This window comes from Paramacrobiotus metropolitanus, unplaced genomic scaffold, assembly GCF_019649055.1.
Source record: "Paramacrobiotus metropolitanus isolate TYO unplaced genomic scaffold, Prichtersi_v1.0 Parri_scaffold0000155, whole genome shotgun sequence".
In the NCBI taxonomy this organism is placed as follows: Eukaryota; Metazoa; Tardigrada; class Eutardigrada; order Parachela; family Macrobiotidae; genus Paramacrobiotus; species Paramacrobiotus metropolitanus.
In genome coordinates, this window is record NW_026570375.1 from 24,022 (window position 1) to 34,744 (window position 10,723).

The 10,723-nt window shown below is 39.3% G+C and overlaps 1 long non-coding RNA gene across 1 annotated transcript; it reads right to left on the minus strand.

Moving 5' to 3' along the window:
- Positions 1-5,753: 5,753 nt before the first annotated feature.
- On the minus strand, positions 5,754-6,905 carry LOC129599820 (uncharacterized). Its single transcript, XR_008691973.1, has 3 exons — positions 6,774-6,905; positions 6,522-6,635; positions 5,754-6,241 (listed from the first exon to the last, which is right to left on the minus strand). It is a non-coding gene; the product is annotated as an uncharacterized LOC129599820 (long non-coding RNA).
- Between the last annotated feature and the right edge of the window lie 3,818 nt (positions 6,906-10,723).

The window sequence follows — 10,723 nt, forward strand, 5'->3', positions numbered from 1 at the left end:
GTTTCTACCGTACAAAATGTTTTTACGGGGACCAGTACGAAGCGAAACGTGTTATGGAAGATGCTACTCGAGAAGGCAGACCTTCGTTCCCGATAGTGGTTTACGGTGACAGTTTCGCTCGCTACTGGATAAAAAAGATTGTGAAAATTCGCGACATGTTTGTTTATATCGAAAGCGAGTCTGGTGCTGTCGCATCGGATGTTTTAGATGCTGCCCAGTGGAACTTGAATAATTCTTGCCGGAAAAAAGTCGTCGTAATTCAAGCAGGCGCGAATGACCTGACTGCATTTCTGAAAATGCATACAGCGGGTGCGTCCGAGGAAGAAGTTTGTACATTCGTTGCCACTCTTGTAACAAGATTCGTCGAGTTTTGTGAGGACAATTCCGAAAGCAGCGACAAATTTCTTGTGTTAGGACTGTTTAATCGGCACATGCATGAGGAGAAGTATATGCAAAACTTAGCTGATAATGTGATTAAGGTTTACAATCAGTGTCTTCGGGAATGTTGCAGTGCACGAAATATATCGGTCTTGATTCCTTCCGGTGTGTTTAAAGATGATAATCTTACAGAGGATGGTATTCATCTTAAGTATGCAGAGTACTCTTCTATTGGAGCGCCTCGTCGTGCATTTGCAACTGCTTTGCGTCATAAGTTACTAAGTCTATTACTAAGCATGTTTAATTTTGTTCGTTCAGATAAAATAAATATCACGAGTTGTCAGTTACAGATTTGTTACATATTTCGTATCATATACGATATATAATAGTATTACTGTAGTATCATCGTCTGTTTTTCAGTCTTAGCGAACTGCAGTGCATTTCTTTAGTACTGTACTACGAGCTTGTAGGAGATAGAGATATATTAGTAAATTGATAGACATATACTAGTAAATTAATGCTGTATGTTGTAGACGTAATGCCAATCTAATACCTAATTGTGCGCAGCTTCTTCGCGGCACGGTATTAGGTATAATAATTGGCATTTAGCATTAGGTCCATGTACAGACTTTGGTCTTTCAGTCTTAGCGAACTGCAGTGCATTTCTTTAGTACTGTACTACCAGCTTGTAGGAGATAGAGATATATTAGTAAATTGATAGACATATACTAGTAAATTAATGCTGTATGTTGTAGACGTAATGCCAATCTAATACCTAATTGTGCGCAGCTTCTTCGCGGCACGGTATTAGGTATAATAATTGGGTATTACTGCATTAGGTCCATGTACAGACTTAGGTCTTTGATTGCTAGCGAGCTGCGGCGCAATACCTTAGTACTGTACTATCATCTTGTAGGAGATGGACATATAATAGTAAATTGATAGACATATATTAGTAAATTGATAGACATATACTAGTAAATTGATACACGTATACTAGAAAATCTAATACCTAATCGTGCGGAGCTTCTGCGCGGCACATGGGTTTTGGATTTGTAATGTTGTTTACCAGCGTAGTAGTTTTTTTTTGAGCGTACTATTTCTGCGCAACTGTACTTTTACGTACTTTAGGATATGAATTTTTAAACCTGCGCAAATACTACAATGCCCAACACCCGGAACAGTGCCTTTAAAGTCTCCTGCTATACGGCGGCTACCAAGTGTGCTAATGCGTCATTCGACCTTAGAAAAGTTTTCGGGAGGACATATGGTAACTAGATTCCACAACATAAAACAGATAATCAAATTACTAAAGTTAATCGTTAACAGGGAATATATTGCAATTGTATGCCAAGGCAGTAGGGAGCACACCTGAAATACTCTTCGCGGTGATGGCTTCCGCGTTCGCTGTTGTGCTTGACAAATGCAGCGCTGAGGTTGTATGAGGCATAATATATTAATAGGCATCCGCCGTGTCCAGAAAATTCAGATTTTCGTTCTATGTTCCTTAGATTTTGTGCTTATAAAATGAAATAAATACATAAATGTATAAGTAGTTATAAAACATTTTTAACCGCAGAGTTTAGTAGACCGTAAGTTAATACCCAAGCTGTTTCTCCGATTTCAGTTTTTTTGTTTGAAAAGACCAACAAATTATATTTCGAATAAAGGAGGAATAAAATCGATTTTGAATAAATAGTTCGAATCTTTGTATTTTGTTGCTTTTGAGGTACGACGACACTTTTTCAATAGGATAGAAAAAGCGTTGGCGTTGTAGGTGAAAATAATAATGTAGTTTTTCTTAAGATACCTTTTGGACTGAAGACGACAAAGCTGAATTTAAGTCTGCTTGTGGTCGGGCCAAATGGGTGCGGGAAAACCGGCCCAATGGATATTTTTGATTGGGTTGACGAGGTTATGCGCGAAGACGACAATTACGCAAGGTATATCCAAATGGGTATTTAACCCGTTATATAATATAAAGCAATAAACCTCTCGCATAAATGTATAAGTGTCTAATATCGTAATAATCTTCCTGGGATGATTTCTTCAGGATACGGGCACCAACAAAAGCCGGTCTGCAAAATTTGGTTTTTGGTTCAGATACCACAGGGGAATGTCGAAAAAACATTCTGCTCTACTGTGATGACTTTGAGCAGGCCGCGCATAAAGTTTTCAGCAATAAAGAGAGTGGCATAAAAGATTTTATGCTACAGATGCATAACGGATGTAAATGGTCGTCTTTAGATGGCAGAAATGGTTTTTTAGTATGTCCAAGTTGGAAGTACCCGTCTTACCAAGGGACGCTATTTAACCTGTTTTTCTGTAATAGGAAACTGAAGATATATACTTTAACAGCCTCTTGGTGCTGCATCCGGATGGGTTTTTGAAATTGCTTAATTCGAAACTGGGGGTTATGGACGGGCTTGTCAGTAGACAGTTGGTTGTTGGTGGGGCTAAGTCTCAAGTTCCCGCAAAACTCGTTAGCAGTTCTGCAAAGCAATTGAAAAATGGAAATATTGATATGGGAATTATAATGAAGTCCGCTTTACGAATGGCCAAGAGCGTTTTTAATGGGAAGAAATTTCGGATGTCGAAAGAAGCGGAGACATTTTTGATCAAATTGAACGATGAATACATGTAGGTGTTCAGATAAATTATTGGTTAAACTATCGTAATAAATATTTTTACAGTTTAGAATCAGAAGAGCGAGAGCGTTTGGCGCGGAGTTTGACCACCGCCGCTAACATTTTCTGCACTCGGAGCAGTAAACATGGGATAAAAATGTCAAGGCTAGCGTTCGTCAGCCATGTTATGGTTGAATGTTTTGTAACGATATATCAGATCGCATTTGAAAACAGAGCCATTGAAGTCTTGGAAATGGCAAACGGTTTGTGCAACATGCTTCAGTATTATATGATTACTAGATTTCGATTAGTATTGCGTTTTCCAGAAGTACTTATACAACTTGGTATCTGCAAATCTGTGACCCCGTTCTACGACCTCACAGAAAAAGCTAAGGGGGCTTACCTCACGGTAATGTTCGTTTATTTAACTTTTATCGCTTAAAAAACTTAAAACAGAGACCTTGGTAGGTCAGAGCTGGCGGCTTTCCTGACATTTGGGGATAAACTAACAAAAAAATAAATACTGGTAAACATATTATACAGTAGTAATGTACTGTGTTATTAATAGGAATTGTCTTATCCGACCGACGAAGCGGCTCTGGCAAGAATGACTACGTGTCCGTGGGTTAAGATTCTGCGCTTGCCGGGAACAGCCTACCCTGCTGCATTTTTTAAAAAACGGAAATACGGACATGGCGCTGAAAATTTCGATACGGAATTTGTGAAAAAATGTAAACGAAAGGACGGCTTAGGAAAGTGGAAGACGTTCCAAAACAGGGGGCAACCAAGTGATATTTTTTTTAGAAACGTGCCAAATCAGATTGGTAATGAGCTGTTGGAATACGCTTGTCTTACAAGGCACGAGTACGAATTGAACTTTAAGATGAAAGAGTGCAATTTGAAACCCTATGTTAAGAATATGCAGCAGTTTTTAGCTAACAAGCAACAGTCGCCTTACTTGGCGAAAAAGAAATAAATGATGCAGTGGAATATGACATTAATAAAAGTTGTAATTATTGGTTATAATCCTAAAGCAAATCTTTAAGCATAAAAATGTTTTCCAATGATATATCATATCGGGCACTAAGGTCCTTACGGCCGGCCTGGATACCTACTGAGTTACGATGCCCGCGTACAAAGGTATCCAGGTTTGGGTACACTGCCTGCCACGTCCCCGCCGTGTACCTGGTAACAAAAGAACGTGTTCTTTTGGCTAAGTGCAGGTATTATTGGTACTAAGTACAATTATATTGATATTCCAGACGAAACCTATGAAAATAATTTTTAATATTTTACTTAACACAAGTGATTTTTGAGGTATTGAGTTATATAGTCTAAACCGCAACTCGCTTCCCCGAAAACTTACCTGTGACGTAATTAAAACCTTTGAACCGTCACAGAATGAGGTATAAAAGCTTGGGGACAGTGGTACATCGTTGGTTGTCTATTTCCTACTTTTTACTAACGTTGGTTGACTACTACTACTTTTTGTCTACTTGTCGTATATGGAGATTCATGATGACTGGATGCGGTAGAGGCGGCAAAGCCAAAGGAATGGCCAACGCCGGATCCAGCCGCAGTTTGGACTGCAGTTTGGTGTTGGTTGTATCAGTCGTATGTTGCGCAATGGAAATTAGAACGTATCGGTGTTGGTGTGCAGCAGGTTACGATTAATTGCATGGATCAGCAGGATGCCCGGATGCTCCAGGAAGATACGGCCCATACCTGGCTGTTAGCAATGGATTCTAAGGTTAAGCAAAAAATTTCGCAATGAAGAAATGAACAAAGAAGCCATTAATCATCATTCCTTAATGGGGATATGGAACTAGCTAACAGTTTACAACTATAAGCAACAACAATCTAACAAAAACAAACGAAAGCTGTGATCTGGAGAATAAATTACAATCCAGGTATTGTATTACATCGAAGTACTGTACTGCTACACTGCACTTGACCAGACTTTTGTACGGTATGAGCCCCCTGTACTGTAGGCGAGTGAGAGCTAAAGCCGCTCACGTTCAGTCAGCTGCCTGCAGTCTGCACGCAGTTGCAGGCCGTGTACGTGAATCGTGAACAGCGCTCGTACAACGTACGTGCGCATGCACTGCGAACTAAATGGAGAAGTGCAGGGTAGCAGCACAATAATTATGACAGTTCTTAGGTACAGTACCACCAAATAAAAATCCGAAATAACGCACAAATTAAATAGTTATAATAATACAATGTCTGTACGTGTACGAGTACAATGTTAAAACGCTGTAATATAATATGTAGTTTGCCGTAGAAACCGAATTACAGATAAAAGTACTCGTACTTGTACAAGTACGAGTACGAGTACTTATTAATTTTTGAATGTAAATGGCAGCAGTTTTGACAAATGGTACGGTAAGGACTCGGTTTCCACCCCCTTTCGCTTTCACCTGGTGTTGTTTACATGGATAAGATAATGTCCTGCGTGTACATACCGCTGTTTTTTCGTCTACTTCTATAGCTATTGTGTTTACTTGAATATATTTCGATATTAAGGTAATGACTCAGCTCTTTATTGCGGTGTTCCATTTGTGGTAATAATTCCCAGTCTGAAGTTGTCCAGCGGCGTGTGCACTGGACAAAGTGTAGATAACTTAACATACTGGCAACTTATCTATACCAAAATCTATTAGTAATAACCTGCGAAAACATTTCGTCGTAACTAGCTCTGATAACCCTTCAAAATCACAAATAACTCTGCAGTAAACACAGTACACGAAGCAGAGCCGCTTTCCCGAAAATATTATCTTCTTTTACAGACGCAAATTCCATTGCAATGAAATCCCACTACATTAACATAAAAGTATTGATATACCAACAATAATTCCAGAATTCGCAGAAAGGCAAAAAATAAGAGTCAAACTGTTGTTGAAGAGTAAAAATAATCATATACAATCGCGATCGTAATCACACGTATCCGATCTCATTTGGGAAGCTGTGCCTTTGCATACTGGTTCGGCACGCGCGACAAGCTGTTATCATCTTGCACAAACGCCAATTTCATTATCCTTTGGCTCATTAGGCTCCTGGGCATGATCGGACACAATTTTTAGCAATGAGCAATTCGCATGATTTCGAACATAACGTATTTTATTCATAAACTGGAGATTGGATAAGGGATTATTATGATGCTCATGCCGTCTCGTACTGTGTCGGTTTCATCCTGCTGTATCAGCGGTTCGTACATGTGGTCCGCCTCGTCAAACCTATTAAGAAAAGGAGAAAACGGTTGTAAAAATGAAATTACAATAAAAACTTGGGATACAAACCTGCTCGTACACTGTTCATACTGAAACCAGGAGATTATTAATACAGCTAGTGACAGCAAGTAATAACAATATTACAGCGGACGCGGACTAAAAAGTCCAGAATAAAAGATAAAATGTGTGAATTTATTGAAGCGAGCTTGAACAACGGCAAAACATTCAAATAATTAAAAAACTAGCAAAAAAGGGACTATCTGAGACAGGAGGAAAGGGAATGTACCTTCGTCTCCCAGGTTCTTCGCTTTTTGTCCAAAAACATTTTCCAACAGTTCCAGCACCTCTTCGCTGAGGCGTAGGCGTTCTTCCTTGATTTTTTTCAGGCGATCACTACCTTCTAAACAAATTGCATGTTTAGTTTGTGGGATGGACTTATATTTTTGAAGTGATAAAATCGATAAAAATAAACAGGTGGACGAGCAAGACCTGCCGTGCCACAACCAAATATTATACAATTTCAAGATTACGAGATTACCGTGCCAGGATGCCATGATTCGTCGCAACAAAAACGACAGTAAGATCAAAGGAAATAATTATGCAGACGATTCAAAATGCGGTACAGAGCCGAGAGACGAGTTGTTTTCGACCCAAAAGTGACGCAGTTTTTATTGCGCTGCATTGTTTCTGGTCTGGATGGTAGCTGTGCGATGGCAAGCCGATTGCTGAAACAGACCATTGCATTAGTTTCCGCCTCCCGGGAATAGGCTGCCGTATATTCATACGGTATAGGGACTACTGGCCATGTTACCCTACAGTTTTGACTTGGGTCATATAGCGCAGGGAAAAGATCAAAACTGCAGGGTGCGGAGTGTAAATTCGCACTTAATTTATGTTTACCTTAATGAGTTTGGTTGTTATATGATTACGGTACATCTGTTGCAGGTATTTGGGACGCTTTCAGTTTACAAGTTCGTAATTTCGTGCCATCACTCTTCGTGCTAGCGTGGGTTTTGGCCTGCCATACAAAATTTCAGTAAAACTGAAGCCACTCGAAGTTAAGAATTGACCTTTAGGTTTTTCCTAGATAAAAGGCGAATTTTGAAATGTTATGGGAATTTGGAAATAATTTTTTGGTATGCAGCATTGGCACTCGAATGTTAATGACGCCTTTGCCTTATTCGGATTAGATCACTCCTCCCAAGACATACACCGGAAGGATAGGTCATGTATTATCGTAGTTCAAGAACATTAAACTGCAAATACCTGTTTATTTGCAGGTATTTGGGCCGTTTATTTGCCTCTTTCAGGATGTCGGGCCAAGTACTTGAAAGCGGACGATCTCCAAACGGTCGCACCTGAACGGAGCCGATGCTCGCCGACTTCCGTTGAGACGAGCCGCGCCGAACACTCCCAAAGCGTAGCCGCGGCCCCAATCGGAAACGCAAACAAGTGAAACAACACAAACCAACACGGCATGTGTGCGATCAAGAAAATAATAAGAACAACCTTATACTTCACTGAACAGGTTTGCAATTCGAAACGTAAATCTCCAGGAGCCGTAATCCAGCAGGTTGTACAGTTGCGAATGTGATACGACATGTGGCAGAGGAATGGTTTGTAGCGTAGGGTTTAATGCGTACTAAAGCAACCGATAAAATGATTTAGCGGTTCTAAGGTTAAAATTTTTTAATGTTTGTTAGGTCTGAAGTGGGCGGGCACCGGGCACGTCTTCTGTTGTGTGGCACCTGTTGCTAGAACATTTCAAGAAAGCAAAATTTTGTATTAGGAGAAATGATTCTACATTACCCAACTGCACGAAACTGGGGGCATTACAGACAATAGAAATCGTGGCACTGTTTATTCGGCAATACTTGTGTGCGATGCTGAAGTTGTGGAGACAATTTCGCGGAAGTTAGCAGGGTATTTATCAATTGCACCTAGAGGATATTTCCATATTGTATTACTACAGTTTACAAATCCATATTGTGTCAGTAATGGTACAGTACGTAACGGTAAATCTTGTGGTCCCTGGACGTCGTGCGGTCAACTTGGGTCGGAAGTTTAACTTCTGCAGACGATTTTGTGGGTCGATATCAGTGAGGCTATCAGGTGTACGGAAATGGATATTGTTGTAGCTGAGTTTACGAATGTGAGTAATTTCACATTCACAAATAGTCTAAGCTCTGGTCCCTGGATGTTATGCGGTCAACCAGGAGGTTTGTGTGGTTGGTTAATGGATTTATTTTTAATCATGAAAGTCAAAATACATTCGTCAGTTTTACTGAAAACTGAGGATTTTAATTATTACGTTTTTTGATATTATTGATTGACCAATATTTGGCTGTCTTGATTGTTATTTATTTGTCAATATGACTATGTTTATGTTCTTTGCGATTTGAAAGATTTTCACGTCTCTTTTGACAGATTTGTTGCTTCTGTTTTTTACACAGGGAAAGGTTCAAGAAATGGAAACAATTATGATCGACCCGGTGCCCACATGAGGATGGCTCGGAAACCCTTCGTCGTTAAGGTACGTAATGCGAATTTTAGTAAATGTTTTTATTGACTTTTTTGTTCAAAAACCTTGATTTGAAGCGGAATCGTAAAGTCGAGAGAATTCAACAAGTATGGCGGGATGGCGGGGCGGTTACTGTTATTTCCGCATGCGAAAATTCTTCGTCAGGAGCTGCCCTGACTGCAGAGGCGTGCTTAATTCGTCACATCGGATTGAAGAAGTTAACTAACCAGAGAAATGTTACTTTTAAATACGTACCATATGGATTCAAAGCTTCCGACATACCGAATCGCGCGAAGGTACTTCTTCGGAAGTTATATCAGGAATATCGTTGTGGGAAAATTAGGCGGTATACTCGAAAAGGCAGAAATTGATTCTAGATTGAGTACTTATATATTCTTCAGATGTATTAAGGATACGTTAAAGTGATGACCTTTTTACCATCCGTAATTCGGTTTTTGCGATGTTACTTACGTTCTTGTACCAGTGTGTTAGTAGTGGTGTGTTTGTCAAGAGACGCACTGCGCTTGTGTTTTTTACTTTTGTTTTGCTATCATTTCTTAGTTACGCAGATGTATTTTTACTTAACTAGTATGTTGCTAATGTGCATGGAATTGCGGTTGAATAAAAACCAATAACTTAAAGCATGCTCTTCCACGTTATTTAAAACATCTTTGTTGTTGAAGATTTTCCCTCTTGTTTTGCATGTATTATGTAAACTACTTTCACCTTATTGTTTAGAATTTATATTTTAATGACATTTTACATCAAATGACTTTGATTTATCACTTGTGAAACAGCCTTTATACACAAAAAATAATCGTAAAAGGCAAACGCAGACACACGCCAACAAAATTAGTTGAGGTGTTTTGGTATGCAAAGAGCATGTTTAAAATTTATAACCAGCCTGTTATGTAACTTAGAGGTGATTCGGATGTAGACTGATAACAGATCGATAATATTTCCAAACGGGTGGATTCCGTGGTGTCCGATGGAAAATGGGATTATGCAAACGACTTTGTAGCAATGCGTACGCTATTAATCGGCGGCGCAAAATGGGATTATAGATTAATAAGCACAGCCATCATGTGCAGTCCATTGTAAAGGCGATGGAAAATTTGATTGTCTGCAAGATGGAGTTAAAGTAAGTTCGGTTATTTACGAAATTATATTAAACTAAACCTAAGTAAATTAGACAATAGCAGAAACACAAGTGTAATTACTGTAGTATCAAGAACCGTCAATTTGGAGAATCGTTTGGGAAAAATCGGTGAAGCGGCATTTAGTAATTGGTTACCCATATTTTATATGCCGCACTTCTTATTTAAAACGTGTGAAAAGAAAAACGAGTTTGACTAAATTCGTTGAACCATGAAATTGCTTTTTAGCTTAAACGGTAAATAAACGTTAAAAAACTTAAATTATTTAGCAATTTTAGACCACCACATATTCATATGTTATTACCTATTCGTATGTACATGGACATGGCTGTCGGCGTAGCCCAAAGCCGACTTTGAACAGCTCCCGCGAATTTCGGGATGGAGGAGTTGCTATAGTAGCTTCTACGTACGTCGGATAAGAGCGGCGATCAATTCTGCGGCAATAACATCGCTGGTTTATCAAGATGGCTTCTCCGAAGATATTGTTGGAAATCGTAATCTTTAGTTTGACCTGCAGAAGGTACATGTTATTGGAGGTACCACAACAAATCGTTTTAAGTTATTTCAAAACCGTGGGGTTATTGAAGAAAACATACCACAACGCTTTAAAATTAAAGGTTTTTTTCCATATTTACCTGAAATGGTAACAGGATGAAGCAGATGACGCGGAGAAGGATGGGAACTTTAGACATTTTTGATAACAAGAAGTTGTATCAGGTACGAAAAGTTTTCACAAATCAGTTCGATACTAAATGCGGTGTCGAACACGGCTGTCTTTTCCTTCTTTCAGAGTTTGTAGAAATACCGTTG